Genomic DNA, 13,850 nt, shown 5'->3' on the forward strand with positions numbered 1-13,850 from the left:
TACACACGCGAGACAGATTCATAGACGTTGGTTTGCAGTAGGGTTTTGGAGCATATACTGTATTCAAACATTATGAATCACCTCGAAGGGAACGATCTATTGACACGTAATCAGCATGGCTTTAGAAAACATCGCTCTTGTGCAACGCAGCTAGCTCTTTATTCGCACGAAGTAATGGCCGCTATCGACAGGGGATCTCAAGTTGATTCCGAATTTCTAGATTTCCGGAAAGCTTTTGACACCGTTCCTCACAAGCGACTTCTAATCAAGCTGCGGAGCTATGGGGTATCGTCTCAGTTGTGCGACTGGATTCGTGATTTCCTGTCAGGAAGGTCGCAGTTCGTAGTAATAGACAGCAAATCATCGAGTACAACTGAAGTGATATCAGGTGTTCCCCAGGGAAGCGTCCTGGGACCTCTACTGTTCCTGATCTATATAAATGACCTGGGTGACAATCTGAGCAGTTCTCTTAGACTGTTCGCAGATGATGCTGTAATTTACCGTCTAGTAAGGTCATCCGAAGACCAGTATCAGTTGCAAAGCGACTTAGAAAAGATTGCTGTATGGTGTGTCAGGTGGCAGTTGACGCTAAATAACGAAAAGTTTTAGATGATCCACATAAGTTCCAAAAGAAATCCGTTGGAATTCAATTACTCGATAAATAGTACAATTCTCAAGGCTGTCAATTCAACTAAGTACCTGGGTGTTAAAATTACGATCAACTTCAGTTGGAAGGACCACATAGATAATATTGTCGGGAAGGCGAGCCAAAGGTTGCGTTTCATTGGCAGGACACTTAGAAGATGCAACAAGTCCACTAAAGAGACAGCTTACACTACACTCGTTCGTCCTCTGTTAGAATATTGCTGTGCGGTGTGGGATCCTTACCAGGTGGGATTGACGGAGGACATCAAAAGGGTGCAAAAAAGGGCAGCTCGTTTTGTATTATCACGTTATAGGGGAGAGAGTGTGGCAGATATGATACACGAGTTGGGATGGAAGTCATTACATCATACACGTTTTTCGTCGCGGCGAAACCTTTTTACGAAATTTCAGTCACCAACTTCCTCTTCCGAATGCGAAAATATTTTGTTGAGCCCAACCTACATAGGTAGGAATGATCATCAAAATAAAATAAGAGAAATCAGAGCTCGAACAGAAAGGTTTAGGTGTTCGTTTTTCCCGCTCGCTGTTCGGGAGTGGAATAGTAGGGAGATAGTATGATTGTGGTTCGATGAACCCTCTGCCAAGCAATTAAATGTGAATTGCAGAGTAGTCATGTAGATGTAGATGTAGATGTAGATGTGACGTATGCACAACTGGGATCACCTGAGTTTTCCCTCCCTTTTGACATTTGGTGGCCTATAGATATGGTTCTTTTCCCCTTCGTGGACGGTTCTCGATCTATGCTGCCTACAAGAGAGTTACGTGATTCATTACATTATTTGTCATTGAACCCCACCCCCCCCCCCCCCCCCCACCCCCACCCAGATCCTACCAACATTTTTTGCCTTGACACCTTTATGTTGTTTGTTTTCTCTATTTCTGATGAAGTCAGTGTCATATCAACTGCAGTCCTTTTCCAAGCATTTGCAGCCATATTTCTATGGGCAACTCCCCTAGTCATCATCAGAAAGCCTAATCATTGTCCTGATTGTATGGAGATTTCAAGGCCACAATAAGTGCTCAATCGTAGGTGGAAATTTATCCCATCCCCTGGCCGGAAGAGGTCTTCATCAAACATGCTGGAGGTGAATACTACTTCTAGATCAATCTCACTGATGACTACCTCCATTTAACCTTATATGAGGGATCACAAAATATTGTTTCATTAATACACCTTTTGGATTATATATGTACGAGCATATTACAGTTTGTGAATTACTTGTGTGATGTCATTGTTATGGGACCCTCCCTCCTTTGCACTCTTCATACGACCCTGCACGACATGGGCATGCATTGTCATTTGGAGGAGTGCAGTTTTTTTTTTTTTTTTTTTTTTTTTTTTGCTTTATTTGGGGGATTAGCTGACATGTGTACTGGCTGGGGATCATCAACATCAACACAGAGAGAGTGGTCTGTGGCTGCATGGCATGCACCCAACACCAGGCTACACCCCTACACTCTTTCGTCCCCTGCCATACCCCGTGACTCTCCTGGGATTGCATCCCTTTTGATTTTGCAGGCCCGTTTTTGGGATCACTGTCGTTGCGTACTTGGAGTATTCATATGTTTTACACATGGCACCCACCACAGCTGATGACACCCTCACAGCCTTGGCACTGGCTTTGGCCATCAGAGGGACCTTCAGAGCCCCACTCCCAGCCCTCTCTGCTTTATGCTGCTGTGTCGGCGCACCCCTACAGGAGTACTGATGCTTGGACACTGGTGACTATGGTGGAGACCCATGGGTGGTGGGCTACATAGGTCCAAATGCAAAAGGGTATTGCTGGGCATCTGGTATTGGACTCCACAAAAGTTAAATGCCCTCTGGAGGAAATTGAGCTAGATGGCTGTTAGAGGTCATAATATTACCACAGCGCTGCACTTGCACAATGCATGCACTACCCATCTCTCCACGTGAATGAACTGACCAGTAGTGTTCCTCATGGCTGGTATAAATATGGCTGTCCACCGAATGGTCAGATAGTTTTGTACTCGCATCTGATATTGTCAGGTGCTATTGTCATTGTCATTGTACATGGACTAGTTGATGATAACCTTCCTTGACACTTCCTCTCTGGTTGTGATTTGGATTCTCTCTCTCTTTGCTCTTGGCCTGCTGACATCGTTGTGGCGAATTTTTCCGATATGCTCTTTATTGTTGCATAGGTTACTTTGAGTGTGTCCTAGTCAACATCTCATCAGCCATTAGTCATCAGTCTTTCGCTTGACAACTTAGTGTTATGTTCTCTTCCAGATGCAGCGATTCCACCTTGCATCTTCACTCAGTTCTCTCCCGGGTTTCAATGCGCACGCTGATATCCAGCTACTTTTGGATATAGCTATTTCACAAAACATTACAAGTGTAACTAAATTTTGGCTGGGTGCGTTGCAGCACATTCAGCATTGTTGAACTGGAGTTTGTTTGATCTGCTTCGTAGAATAAGAGACTTCTGTTCTGGAAATCAGTTCTCAAATAACTTTCAGTGAATTTGCCTGTAAACTTCACTAACAATAAACACACTCTCCTGGCAACAAAGTCACAAAGATGACTGAGATGTTATCTGTGTAATTGATTGTTTTTGTTACTGTCAAATCACATCTCTATCAAGAGCAAGGAGTAGACATACAACTAATTTCAATTCATGGTGAAATCCTTTTCTATTTTATTATGTGTAATTTATGGAAACTCGTGTTGCTTGAGATTTCCTTTTGCCATGATAAATAGTATGTGTGTGTTTGCTAGATCCTTCCAGGCTTAGTGTAAGAGCAGAAAAAGTTTCCCTTCTACCCCCTTAAAACACCTGGCCATATCGTTACTTTCCCTATGTTTTCTAACGAAAACTTAGACCCCAAAGATTTATTGTATATGAACACTTTTCTTTTTGATTTTATAGATGAGACGCTTCTCAATTCACTGTAATAATGCATAAAGCACTGTACTTTTTATCAGGTCTTGTTCACTCTAAATACTGTTCGGCTTTAGCTTGTAAATATTTTGAGACAATGATGGTTAGTGTTCTGTTGTTGCAGTAGTTTGAACTTGGATCAGTTTTATAATTTTTATATAGATGCAGAAGTGAAGAAATTTGTCAATTAATTTATCAATATCTACAGGTGTTGTTCCTCGTTCCCTAGAAAATGTACACTGATATTGGAAAAACCTAGATAAATTGAAGGTTGCAATTAAAAACATTGACTGCAATGCATTTTCAGTGTGAAGTCAGAGATAATTAACAAATGTAAGAGATAATGGACAGTCACTTCAGCATTTTCACTAATTCATTATAAAAAGCTGAGATAGTGACTTCACTATTATACTGTTGTGGTGTTATTGCAGAGCAGTTTGTAGGAACATGTGTGGTGTACATTTTTCTCTGTTTCTAAAAGCAAATTGTTTGTCAAAAGATTCAATAACTGCTCAAATCATTCTGTATTCTGCATACCACTTCAGCAACTCATAATAATATACTTTATGACTAAACATCATCAAAAAAAGTTACATTTAATACTATGCTAGTGGGTTGAGCTGCAGTACTTTGAATCTTCATTTTAAAATCCAAAGTATCTACATCTACGTCAGTACTCCAAAATCTGTTTTACGGCACGTGACAGAGGGTACCCCATACCACTACTAGTCATTTCCTTTCCTGTTCCACTCACAAATAGAACAAGGGAAAAACAACTGTCTATATGCCTCTGTATGAGCCCTAATTTCTCATATATTATCTTTGTGATTTGCACATTGTATGTTCAAGGTACCAGAACAGTTCTGCAGTTAGTTTCAGATGCCAGCTCTCTAAATTTTCTCAATAATGTTCCTCAGGTAAAATGTTACCTTCCCTCCAGGGATTCCCATTTGAGTTCCTAAAGCATCTCCGTAACACTTGCGTGTCATTTGAACAGCTCAGTAATCACAAATGTGTTTAAAAAAAGTTGTTTCCTGGTGAATCTATCCAGACTCACATAAGAATTTAGAGAAACAACTAACAATAAGGGAAATTCAGAATTTTTATTTGTGTGTATTTGCATGATTTGAGTGTCACAGTCATTGCCAATTAACTCTTTTTACAAAAGAAATGTAAAATATTGTAATAATAATAATAATAATAATAATAATAGTACAGGCACTAGCTACTTTGTTAATTTATGGTGTGGCTTCTTACTTAACATAACTAATGAAGAATTTATTTCTGTTAATGTGTATAAAGCTTACCTTAATGAAACTAAGAAAAAAGAAAATCTGCATGCAGTCTTTGTCAGTTAGTTGTTTACTCCTTCTTTGAATTAAACATTTTGTTGTGACTCACTAGTTGCTGTTTACATTAAGTTCAAATTTTGAGATCATACCAAAGATTAATTCTAACTGGAAAAATACTTAAAATTTCTCTCTTTTGTATAGGATGGCTGATGTATACCTATTGGAGACCTTTTCCTGTTACATTCTGGCCAAGTTATTGAATGGAATTTTACCAACACAACACCAAGCAGTTTATGAAGAAAAGAAGGCTGAATGAAATCTCTGCTCAGAATATTACACTCACCTTATTAGTAGATCTCCTGATATTACATCATCTGTCCAGGATGTGTGTATCATTAAGATATATCGGAGATCAGGAATGTGAAGTACCTGAAAATGTTTGAAAAGCATGTTGGAATTTCTCTCCTCTTCCTCCTCCTCCTCCTCCTCCCCCTCCCCCTCCTCCCCTGCATCATGAGACTGCTTGTTAGAAAAACTGTTTTGGCAGTAATGATACTGTTGTATGTGACTGTACCTCCTTGTGAATAAAAAGCCTGTATCATCATTTACACATTTTGGAATGTTACTTGTTTGTTTTATAATGAAATATTTTCATAGGTAAAAATCTTACAAAACACACACATTTCCAGAATAACACTTCAGTAGATGTGTTTGTTGTAAAAACAGCTATTGTAGTTTTTATTGATACTGTTATTCCCAATACAGTCATTGCCACTTGTTACCACTATATATTTCTACATCTAATTTGATAAAACGTCACTGGCTGACAGAGATAAAGCTTCACTTCTATTATATATTTAAAGAAAGAGTAGTTAAATATCGTTACTTGGCAATTGAGCACTTGAAATGCCAGATACATATCTCAAGCTTGTCATCCTGATTCTCCTCCTCCACCTCTGCTCCCATCCCCATTTTGTTTTAATAACTGTACTCCCGTTGATTGTCAGAACATATCCTTCAACTCAGGCTTGATGAATTTCCCCAGTCGTTACACATGTATAGTAATATTAATCAATAACATGACCTAAAATGCAGAAATACTTTAGAGAAGGCAACTATGCTAAAGAGATAGAAAAGAATGGAAAAATAAATTGTTTTACGTAAATGCTGAATGTGAAGGACATCTGCATCAGACTGGAATTTCTTTGGTGAAATTCAAAAATTGCAGATAAACCCTGATGGTGGTTTACTTGTGCACTGGAGGAGTCCTAAAAGTGTTAAAGATGCTATTGGTAGCCTAAGAAAAAAAGGCTGAATAAATTTGGGAACTAAGTTTTATAAGATAAGAGAAAATTTAGATTTGTGTATGAGAAAAAACTCATAATAACCTTTCTGATGCATGATGAGCCAGTCGTGAAACTTAAATGTAGCTTTGTCACTTTCATGAACTAAAAAGTTTTGCAAAACTGAGCAACATATTGTAATTTGCTAATTGTTTTGCTTGATTGCAGTTTTATTACCTAATAGTCTAACAATTATTAATTGGTTGTAAAATACAAATGTTGATGTTAGAACTGGAATAAAAATAAATGACTTTCAGTACTGAAAATTTGTAACTTTCTTGTCAGTGCTCCACTTGTATTATTTAAATGAACCTTCATGAAAAATAACGACTACCAGTCTGGGACTTGGGAATGCAGATATTTGGCTTGCATGTTGTTGGCGGGATATTGCCCTTGGCAGAAAAATATGCCAACTCAAATTATGGACCAGCACACAGTGTTATTCTGTCATGGAGGTTCTTGTAAATGCTATTGAAAGTAAGCTCCGTTCTGGTTCATCTGTGAATTATGGTGGTTGCTTCATGGGCTCGACGTGAGAATATGGTTATCATCGAGTACCCATTCTGTTTCATTGTACATAATGGTGAATGTTTAATATTCCCAGCATTTTTCCTTTCCATATCTTTCCTTTTCTGTCATATCATTGCAATTATAGTTATTTTTTGCTGAACTTTATATAGGTGTGTGTGTGTGTGTGTGTGTGTGTGTGTGTGTGTGTGTGTGTGTGTGTGTGTGTGTGTGTGTGTGTGTGTGTGTGTGTGTGTGTGTGGGGGGGGGGGGGGTTATTTGGCACCTTAATGACAGCATATGATGATTATTATTATTATTATTATTATTATTATTATTATTATTGTTGTTGTTGTTGTTGTTGTTGCTGTTGCAGTCTTCAGTCCAAAGACTGGTTCGATGCACCTCTCCATGCTTCTCTATCCAGTACAAGCGTCTTCATCTCTGAATAGCTACTGCAGCTTAGATCCTCCAGAATCCGTTTACTGTATTCATCACTTGGTGTCGCTGTACAATTTTTATTCTGCACATCTCCCTCCAATACAAAATTGATGGTCCCTTGATGTCTTGGAATGTTTCCTATCAATCGATCCCTTCTTCTAGTGGGGTTGTGCCACAAATTTATTTTCTCTCTAATTCTATTCAGTACCTCCTCATTAGTCATATGATCTACCCACGTAATCATTAGCATTCTTCTGTAGCACCACATTCTATTCTCTTTGTGTGTAAACTGTTTATCATCCAATGTTTCACTTCCATTTGTGGCTACACTTCATACAAATACTTTCAGAAAAGACTTCCTAATGCTTAAATCTAAGTCTGATGTTGACAAATTTCTCTTCTCCGGAAACACTTTCCTTGCTATTGCCAGTCTACATTTTATATCCTATCTGCTTCAGCCGTCATAAGTTATTTTACTGCCCAAGTAACGAAACTCGTCTACTAGTGTAAGTGTGCCATTTCCTAATCTAATTACCTCAGCATAACCTGATTTAATTTAACAACATTCCATTATCCTTGTTTTGTATTTGTTGATGTTCATCTTATATCTGTTACTGTTATTATTATTGTTATTATTCTTTCATTACAGGCCACTAAGGACCGTGTTGAGATAACTATTTATTTTTCCTTCATCCTCCTTCAAAATGTTTTCATTTTGTTGGAATGAGCTATTTTTCCTCTTGTCTGACCATTTGACACCCTGCGTTTAACTGATTGTTTTAATCTTCACGAAAACCCTGAATTTCTTGAGTTCTAAACTGAATGTGTCTGTGTTGAGTAGGGTCTCCCATTCAATCCCTGTATCTTGTAAGTCCTGTCTTTGTTCCCAACCCATTTTCTTTGTCTTTTTTCCAAAAGTAATCTGTCTTCATTCCCTCCAGATGTCCATAGAGTGTAACACGTGTTTCCCTGATCAGGTATGTTATTTTAGGGCAGAATGATTAGATTTCATTATTTGGTCCTAAAATGGAATTGCCATATTTTTTCTTGATCAGACCTAATATTTCTTTTGAAACAATATTTGTAGACCCATCAGCCATTGTTTTGAGTAGTTCTAGTCTTTTCTTTGCATTCTCTGAGGTTCAGTCTATCATTTCAAGATGATCTGCAAAGGCCAGACAGTTTTATTGCCTCTTTTGATTTACCCAACTTCATGTGGTTATTAACTTCTATTTTCTTCCTCTGTTTTTCATCCTCTTATAACTTTTGCCATCACACAGTTGATAAAAATGGTGACAAGCTGTATCCTTGTCGGTCTCCTGATAAGATTTGGAAGGGTCTGGAAGTTGTTCAAAGAAATTTAACTTTATATACTTTATTTGTAAGAACTTTTTAGTTATTTCTGGAGTTTTCATATCTATAGAAAATGCTGTGTTTTGAAGAGGGAATCTGTACATTGAATCATATGCTCTTTTTAAAATCAACAGATATTAGCACTATTTGTTTAAGATTTAGAATTTGTTGTGATTTTTATTGTTTTTAGTGGACACGCAATACCATTTAACACAGAGATAATGAAAGTGAATGATAAGCTTTCTGTAAATTATAAATGCAAATGCTCTGAAAGCATGTTTATAAGCATTAACTACAAACTTACTTGACATACAGATATGCCACTACAGAAATTTAAAACTATACATTATGTAATTTGTTGAGAGCAATTTTCCATATTGATCCATGCTTAAGTTTTGTTGTAGTTGTTTGGCTTATCTTACAGTAGAGAATTTGAAACACATGAGTTAGTGGCTAGTTGTATATAAAGAGTGATAAAATGCATGTTAATGTCTTTTGCAGCACATTTATTGTGACATTTGCTTCACGAGCTTTAGTACGCCTATATGAGCACTTGTAGTACTGTTTAATGTAGAGCTTGTTCTAACTATAGATTACTTACATCTTACATAATCAGTGTGTAAGTTAATAAAGTGTAATAAATATGTTTCTGAGATAGCAAGTATTAAGAACTGTACTTTCATTTCCATGTGAGTCGAAAGAGTAATAAGGAAAGGTTCATACATGCTTTCAAGGAAATTTATCTTTTGGCGATGAATGAGGACACTCGATACAGCATTTAAATATTTCTAGGAAAGATAAGCAAGTTCTCGCTCCAGTGGTATGAACTCTGATAAAAGTACTGGAACTTCCCCCTTGTTTGAATGAATAGATGATACATGGAGCTCTCCAGCATGGCAAATGATAGAGAAAATACAGTTCACAATTAGGATCTAAGTGTGTTATGTGGCTGATAGACTCAAGATTGAAGCATTGAATTTTAGCTTTTTGAACTAGACTTTTTTATTGTCTTGAAGCTAAAAACACATCAAAATCGTGGACGAGGTGAGGAGGAGAGGAATTAGTCAGCCAACACTCCAGCTCAAATGACTTGATGAATGCAAGTGCAAACATACAAAATGGTAGAGGATATGAGTCAAATAGTGGGTAAATTACCTAATGAGAGAACAGTGAACTCTAGCAAAGGTGTAGGAGATGGAATGGTTTTCAGGAAACTTGATGTCACTACAACAGATGATGAAAACATGATTTTGAAATTTAAATTTATAACTTAAAACAATAAAACTTTTGATGAAAATAATTTGTCAAGTACAATTACACGGATTTCAAATGAAATTTTATGGTTTGAGGGTGGCCAGTGCCAACCAGAACGGTTATTTCATTTTAAATTAGTGTGGTTGTTTTGAAAATAATTTATGACTGTAGTCTCCACAGAAACATTGTCCTTTTCAAAACTTATCATGTTAGACGTGTGAGTGGAGGAGTAAGGAATGAACAAGATCAACACCGACTAGACATACTGCGTAATGGAAACACAGTAATTATCTTGCAAACAAGTTGTTTTATTGTACTTTTCAAGCTTGGATTACATGAATGGTTCCATTATCGGTTTCAGCTAATTATGAAGTCGTCATTGGGTGATTTTTAATACATTATATAGTAACTTGTCAATTGAAATGAGCTTATCACCTAGCCTCTTACGTTGGCAAGGAATGTTTTAAAATCATTTAATAATGACTTGAAAAGAACTTTAAACTGGTAATGAAATTATTTTTGCGACCCAAGAAAATGCTCTTTGGGCCATTAAAATCGGAACGCCAGAAATGATAGGCAATAATGAAATTTTACTTATTACACATTTAAAGAATAGTAGGAAAGATGATTAAATTTATAGGTGATATGCAGTATACAAGCAGCAAGATTTAATTAACAGAACTGTCACCTCTGGCAGCAACAGTTGCCCTAACTCAGCTGGCCATGGAATCAAACCGAGCTTTAATGACAGCTATGGTAATATGATTTATGCTGCTTCAGCTGTGTCAGAGGTTGTCAGTTATGTTGGCTACCGTGTGCTGGTCTCTCGGATGTGTCTCCAGATGTTTTCAGTGGGTGAAGTTTGAAGACAGATGAGACTGGAGAGTTGTTTACTTAATGCAAATGCAGGTCAAGGATGTTAGATTGCTGCAGAAGCAAGTTCAGAACAGGTAGCAAAGATATGAGAGCAGTAGCAATTGTGATGGGCCCTTGGAGTGAAAAAGATAAGGTCTGTAACATGAATAAGTCATGGAGATGTAGGTGGGAGAGAAGTGTAAAACAACCAAAATTTCCATCAGTTATGTCAAGTAATGCTGGTGATTTATTTCGTACTATAAACAACAGTGCTGATATGTATTGTCAGTGTTCTGTGACATTACTAGAAACTGCCATTATAAAACAGTGATTTAAGTATTTTCAGGAAACTGTGCCCCTTTTAATTTTAAGGGACACATTTAGATATATATGTAGATGAAAATTTAATCTGGAAGACAAGAATGTAGAGCTTTTAAAAACATCCAAGTCGGGTACTTTTTAAAATTTTATCTCATTGACAGTCATTGAGGGAAACAATATGTAAATGAATTTTGCTTACTTTTATCCACTGAAGTTTTGTTTGTTTGTTTGTTGTTGTTGTTTACAGTCCAAAGGCTGGTTTGCAGCAGCTCTACCTGTTAGTTTATTCTGTGAAAGCCTCTGGATTGACCCCTTGTTTTAATCAAGTTGTGCAATAAATTTCTTTTTTTCCACAATTCTATTCAGTATCTCTTCATTAGTTATTTGACCTGCCCACCAGATTTAGAGCATGCTTCTGTAGCTCAACATTTCAAAGACTTCTATTCTACTCTTGTCTAATGTGTTTATCATCCTCATTTCACTTCTGTATAAGACTACAATACAATCAAATACCTTCAGAAAACACTTCTCCATATTTAAATTTATATTTGATGCTCAAAAATTTCTCTTTTTCCAGAAACACTTTTCTTGCTGTTGCCTGTCTGCATTTTATATTGTCTCAGTTCAACCATCATCAGATATTTTGCTGCCCAAATAGCTAACTCGTCTACTACTTTTAGTGTCTCACTTCTAATCCAATTCTTGGTATCACCTGATTTAATTTGACTACATTCCATGACCTTTGTGTTGCTTTTGTTGTTCATTTTGTAACTTCTATTCTAGACACTACCCATTCCATTCAACTGATTTTAATTTTTCCTCTAGCCATTCTTTCTTAATGGTTTTGCACTTTCTGTCATTCCCATTTTTTGTATGTGTGTATATCTTTTTGCCTGCTTAATTTGCTACATTTTTATATTGTCTTCTTTTGTCACTTAAATTAAGTGTTTCCTGTGTTATCCAATGGTTCCTTTTGGGACTTGTATTCACCTGTTTGATACTGTGCTGTATTCAGTATTTTATCTCATGATTCTTAAACCACATGTTTGCAATGATTAAATTATGGTCTGCGCAGAGTTCCATGAGGCGCGTTCCTCATTCATTTTCATACTATTTTTCCTTCTCTTCCTTTTTCTACTATTGAATTTCAGTCTCCCATGACAATTCGACTGTTTGCCTCACTTAATTATAATATTTACTTCCATCTCATTGTACGTCAATTAAATGTGTTCGCTTTGCCATTCTTAGGAGCTTACCTCCATTCCTATTTTCTTATTCATTATTAGACCTACTACTGCATTGGCTGTATTTGGTTTTGTATTTATAATTTGGTAATCACCAGACCAAGGGTCCTTTTCTCCCTGTTACCACTCTTAACTAATTTCCACTATATTTAACTACAACTTATCCATCTCTCTTTTCCTGTTCTCTTACATACATACCTGGTTTAGGGGTCTAACTTCCCATACACTGACCCATAGAATGAAAGTTTTGTTTATAGTGATGATGAGGATATCTTACTGACTAGTCACTGATTGGAGATCTGAATTGGGGGATTATTTTACCTTCAAAATATTTTACCCAACAGGATGTCATCATTAAACCATATGGTAGAGCTGGATTTCCTCGGGGAAATATAGTAGATATAATTTCCCTTTGCTTTCAGCCATTTGCAGTACCAACCGAACATGTCACTGTTGGCTAATGTCAAAAGGACAGTTCTGTCAATCATCCAGAATTTTACTTCTGTAACTGCTGAAAAGGTGCTGTTTCTCTTCAGGAACGATATGTTAGCCTGCCATCCCCACAGAAACTCCCAAATGTGGTTTGTTCCTATAGTATGGATATTTGTATTATTGAGACTTGCATGCCACACCTCAGCAAGATCTATGTTTCATAGAGGTTCACTAAAGTATTAGAGTATAATGACACAGGGCATTTCCATTTTCAGAAAGCAACTGTTCAATGGTCAAAATCTTGCTTTGAGAATAGTATGTTCACTGCTTGAAAGTAATAGGCATTCTAATTAAAGCTCCTTGGCACACACATTGTTTGATGACTTGTGAAACATCTGTTTCGGTTTACAAAAAATTGAAGTACAAAAAGGAAGAAATTTAACTGTTTTTCATTGTGTACCCAGTGATGTAAAATGCCTGTCAGAAACCAAAGTTACTTTTAAAAGCAAACTGGAATTGTGTAATCTAGACAGATTCTTTTGTTCAATAAATAAATTTTAATTAAGAAACTTGTAGAATATATAGAGGGGCTTATTTGCCTATTTCATCCTAGTTTTATGCAATCTGCTGTTCATGTACATAACACAAACATCATCACCTCTTCATGCAGCAAGGTATAAAACAGGATGAGTGAGTTTGTGCGCTGCAAGACAGCAGTTGTTAGTCATTCTTAATTCAAAATGGAATAGAGAATGAACTTGCAAAATGACAATGATGACAAAGATTCAGTACAACAGATATTGTATGTACAGAATTAACTAGGAAAAAATTGTATTATTGGTATCCATCCACTGGAAGCCAGTATCTGTAGTAAGTCCTGTGGCAGGGACTCACTTAAAGATAGTGTAGTGAATAGGACTTGAGCATAAGGAAGTTAGTCCCATGTTGGAGCATTATTATTATTATTATTATTATTATTATTATTATTATTATTATTATCATATTGCCTCGATCATCCCCACCTACTATCTTGAATGCAAAGAATTACCTACTCATTTCCAAAGGCTATTTTTATTTGGTGCAGAAAATGACCAATCATGTTGTGTAATAGGCTGGACTAATATGAGACTAAGAAACAGTAAATAGCATTGCGTTTGATCCATTGGTTCAAGTGGAACACCAGCTCAAAATCATACCTTACATGGTTCATACAGACTGCATATGGTACTGGGAGGA

At 36.7% G+C, this 13,850-nt stretch overlaps 1 protein-coding gene and 1 long non-coding RNA gene across 2 annotated transcripts in view; both read left to right on the forward strand.

Moving 5' to 3' along the window:
- The window catches only part of LOC126298078 (uncharacterized), a 25,375-nt gene extending 19,901 nt beyond the window's left edge, over positions 1-5,474 (forward strand). Inside the window, exon 2 of the long non-coding RNA XR_007552589.1 lies at positions 5,066-5,474. This is a non-coding gene — a long non-coding RNA (uncharacterized LOC126298078). The remainder of the gene's footprint in view (positions 1-5,065) is intronic.
- The window catches only part of LOC126298077 (8-oxo-dGDP phosphatase NUDT18), a 142,074-nt gene that overhangs the window by 66,634 nt on the left and 61,590 nt on the right, over positions 1-13,850 (forward strand). The gene's annotated exons all lie outside the window — the stretch shown is intronic.

The sequence above is a fragment of the Schistocerca gregaria genome, chromosome X, assembly GCF_023897955.1.
Source record: "Schistocerca gregaria isolate iqSchGreg1 chromosome X, iqSchGreg1.2, whole genome shotgun sequence".
NCBI lineage: Eukaryota > Metazoa > Arthropoda > Insecta > Orthoptera > Acrididae > Schistocerca > Schistocerca gregaria.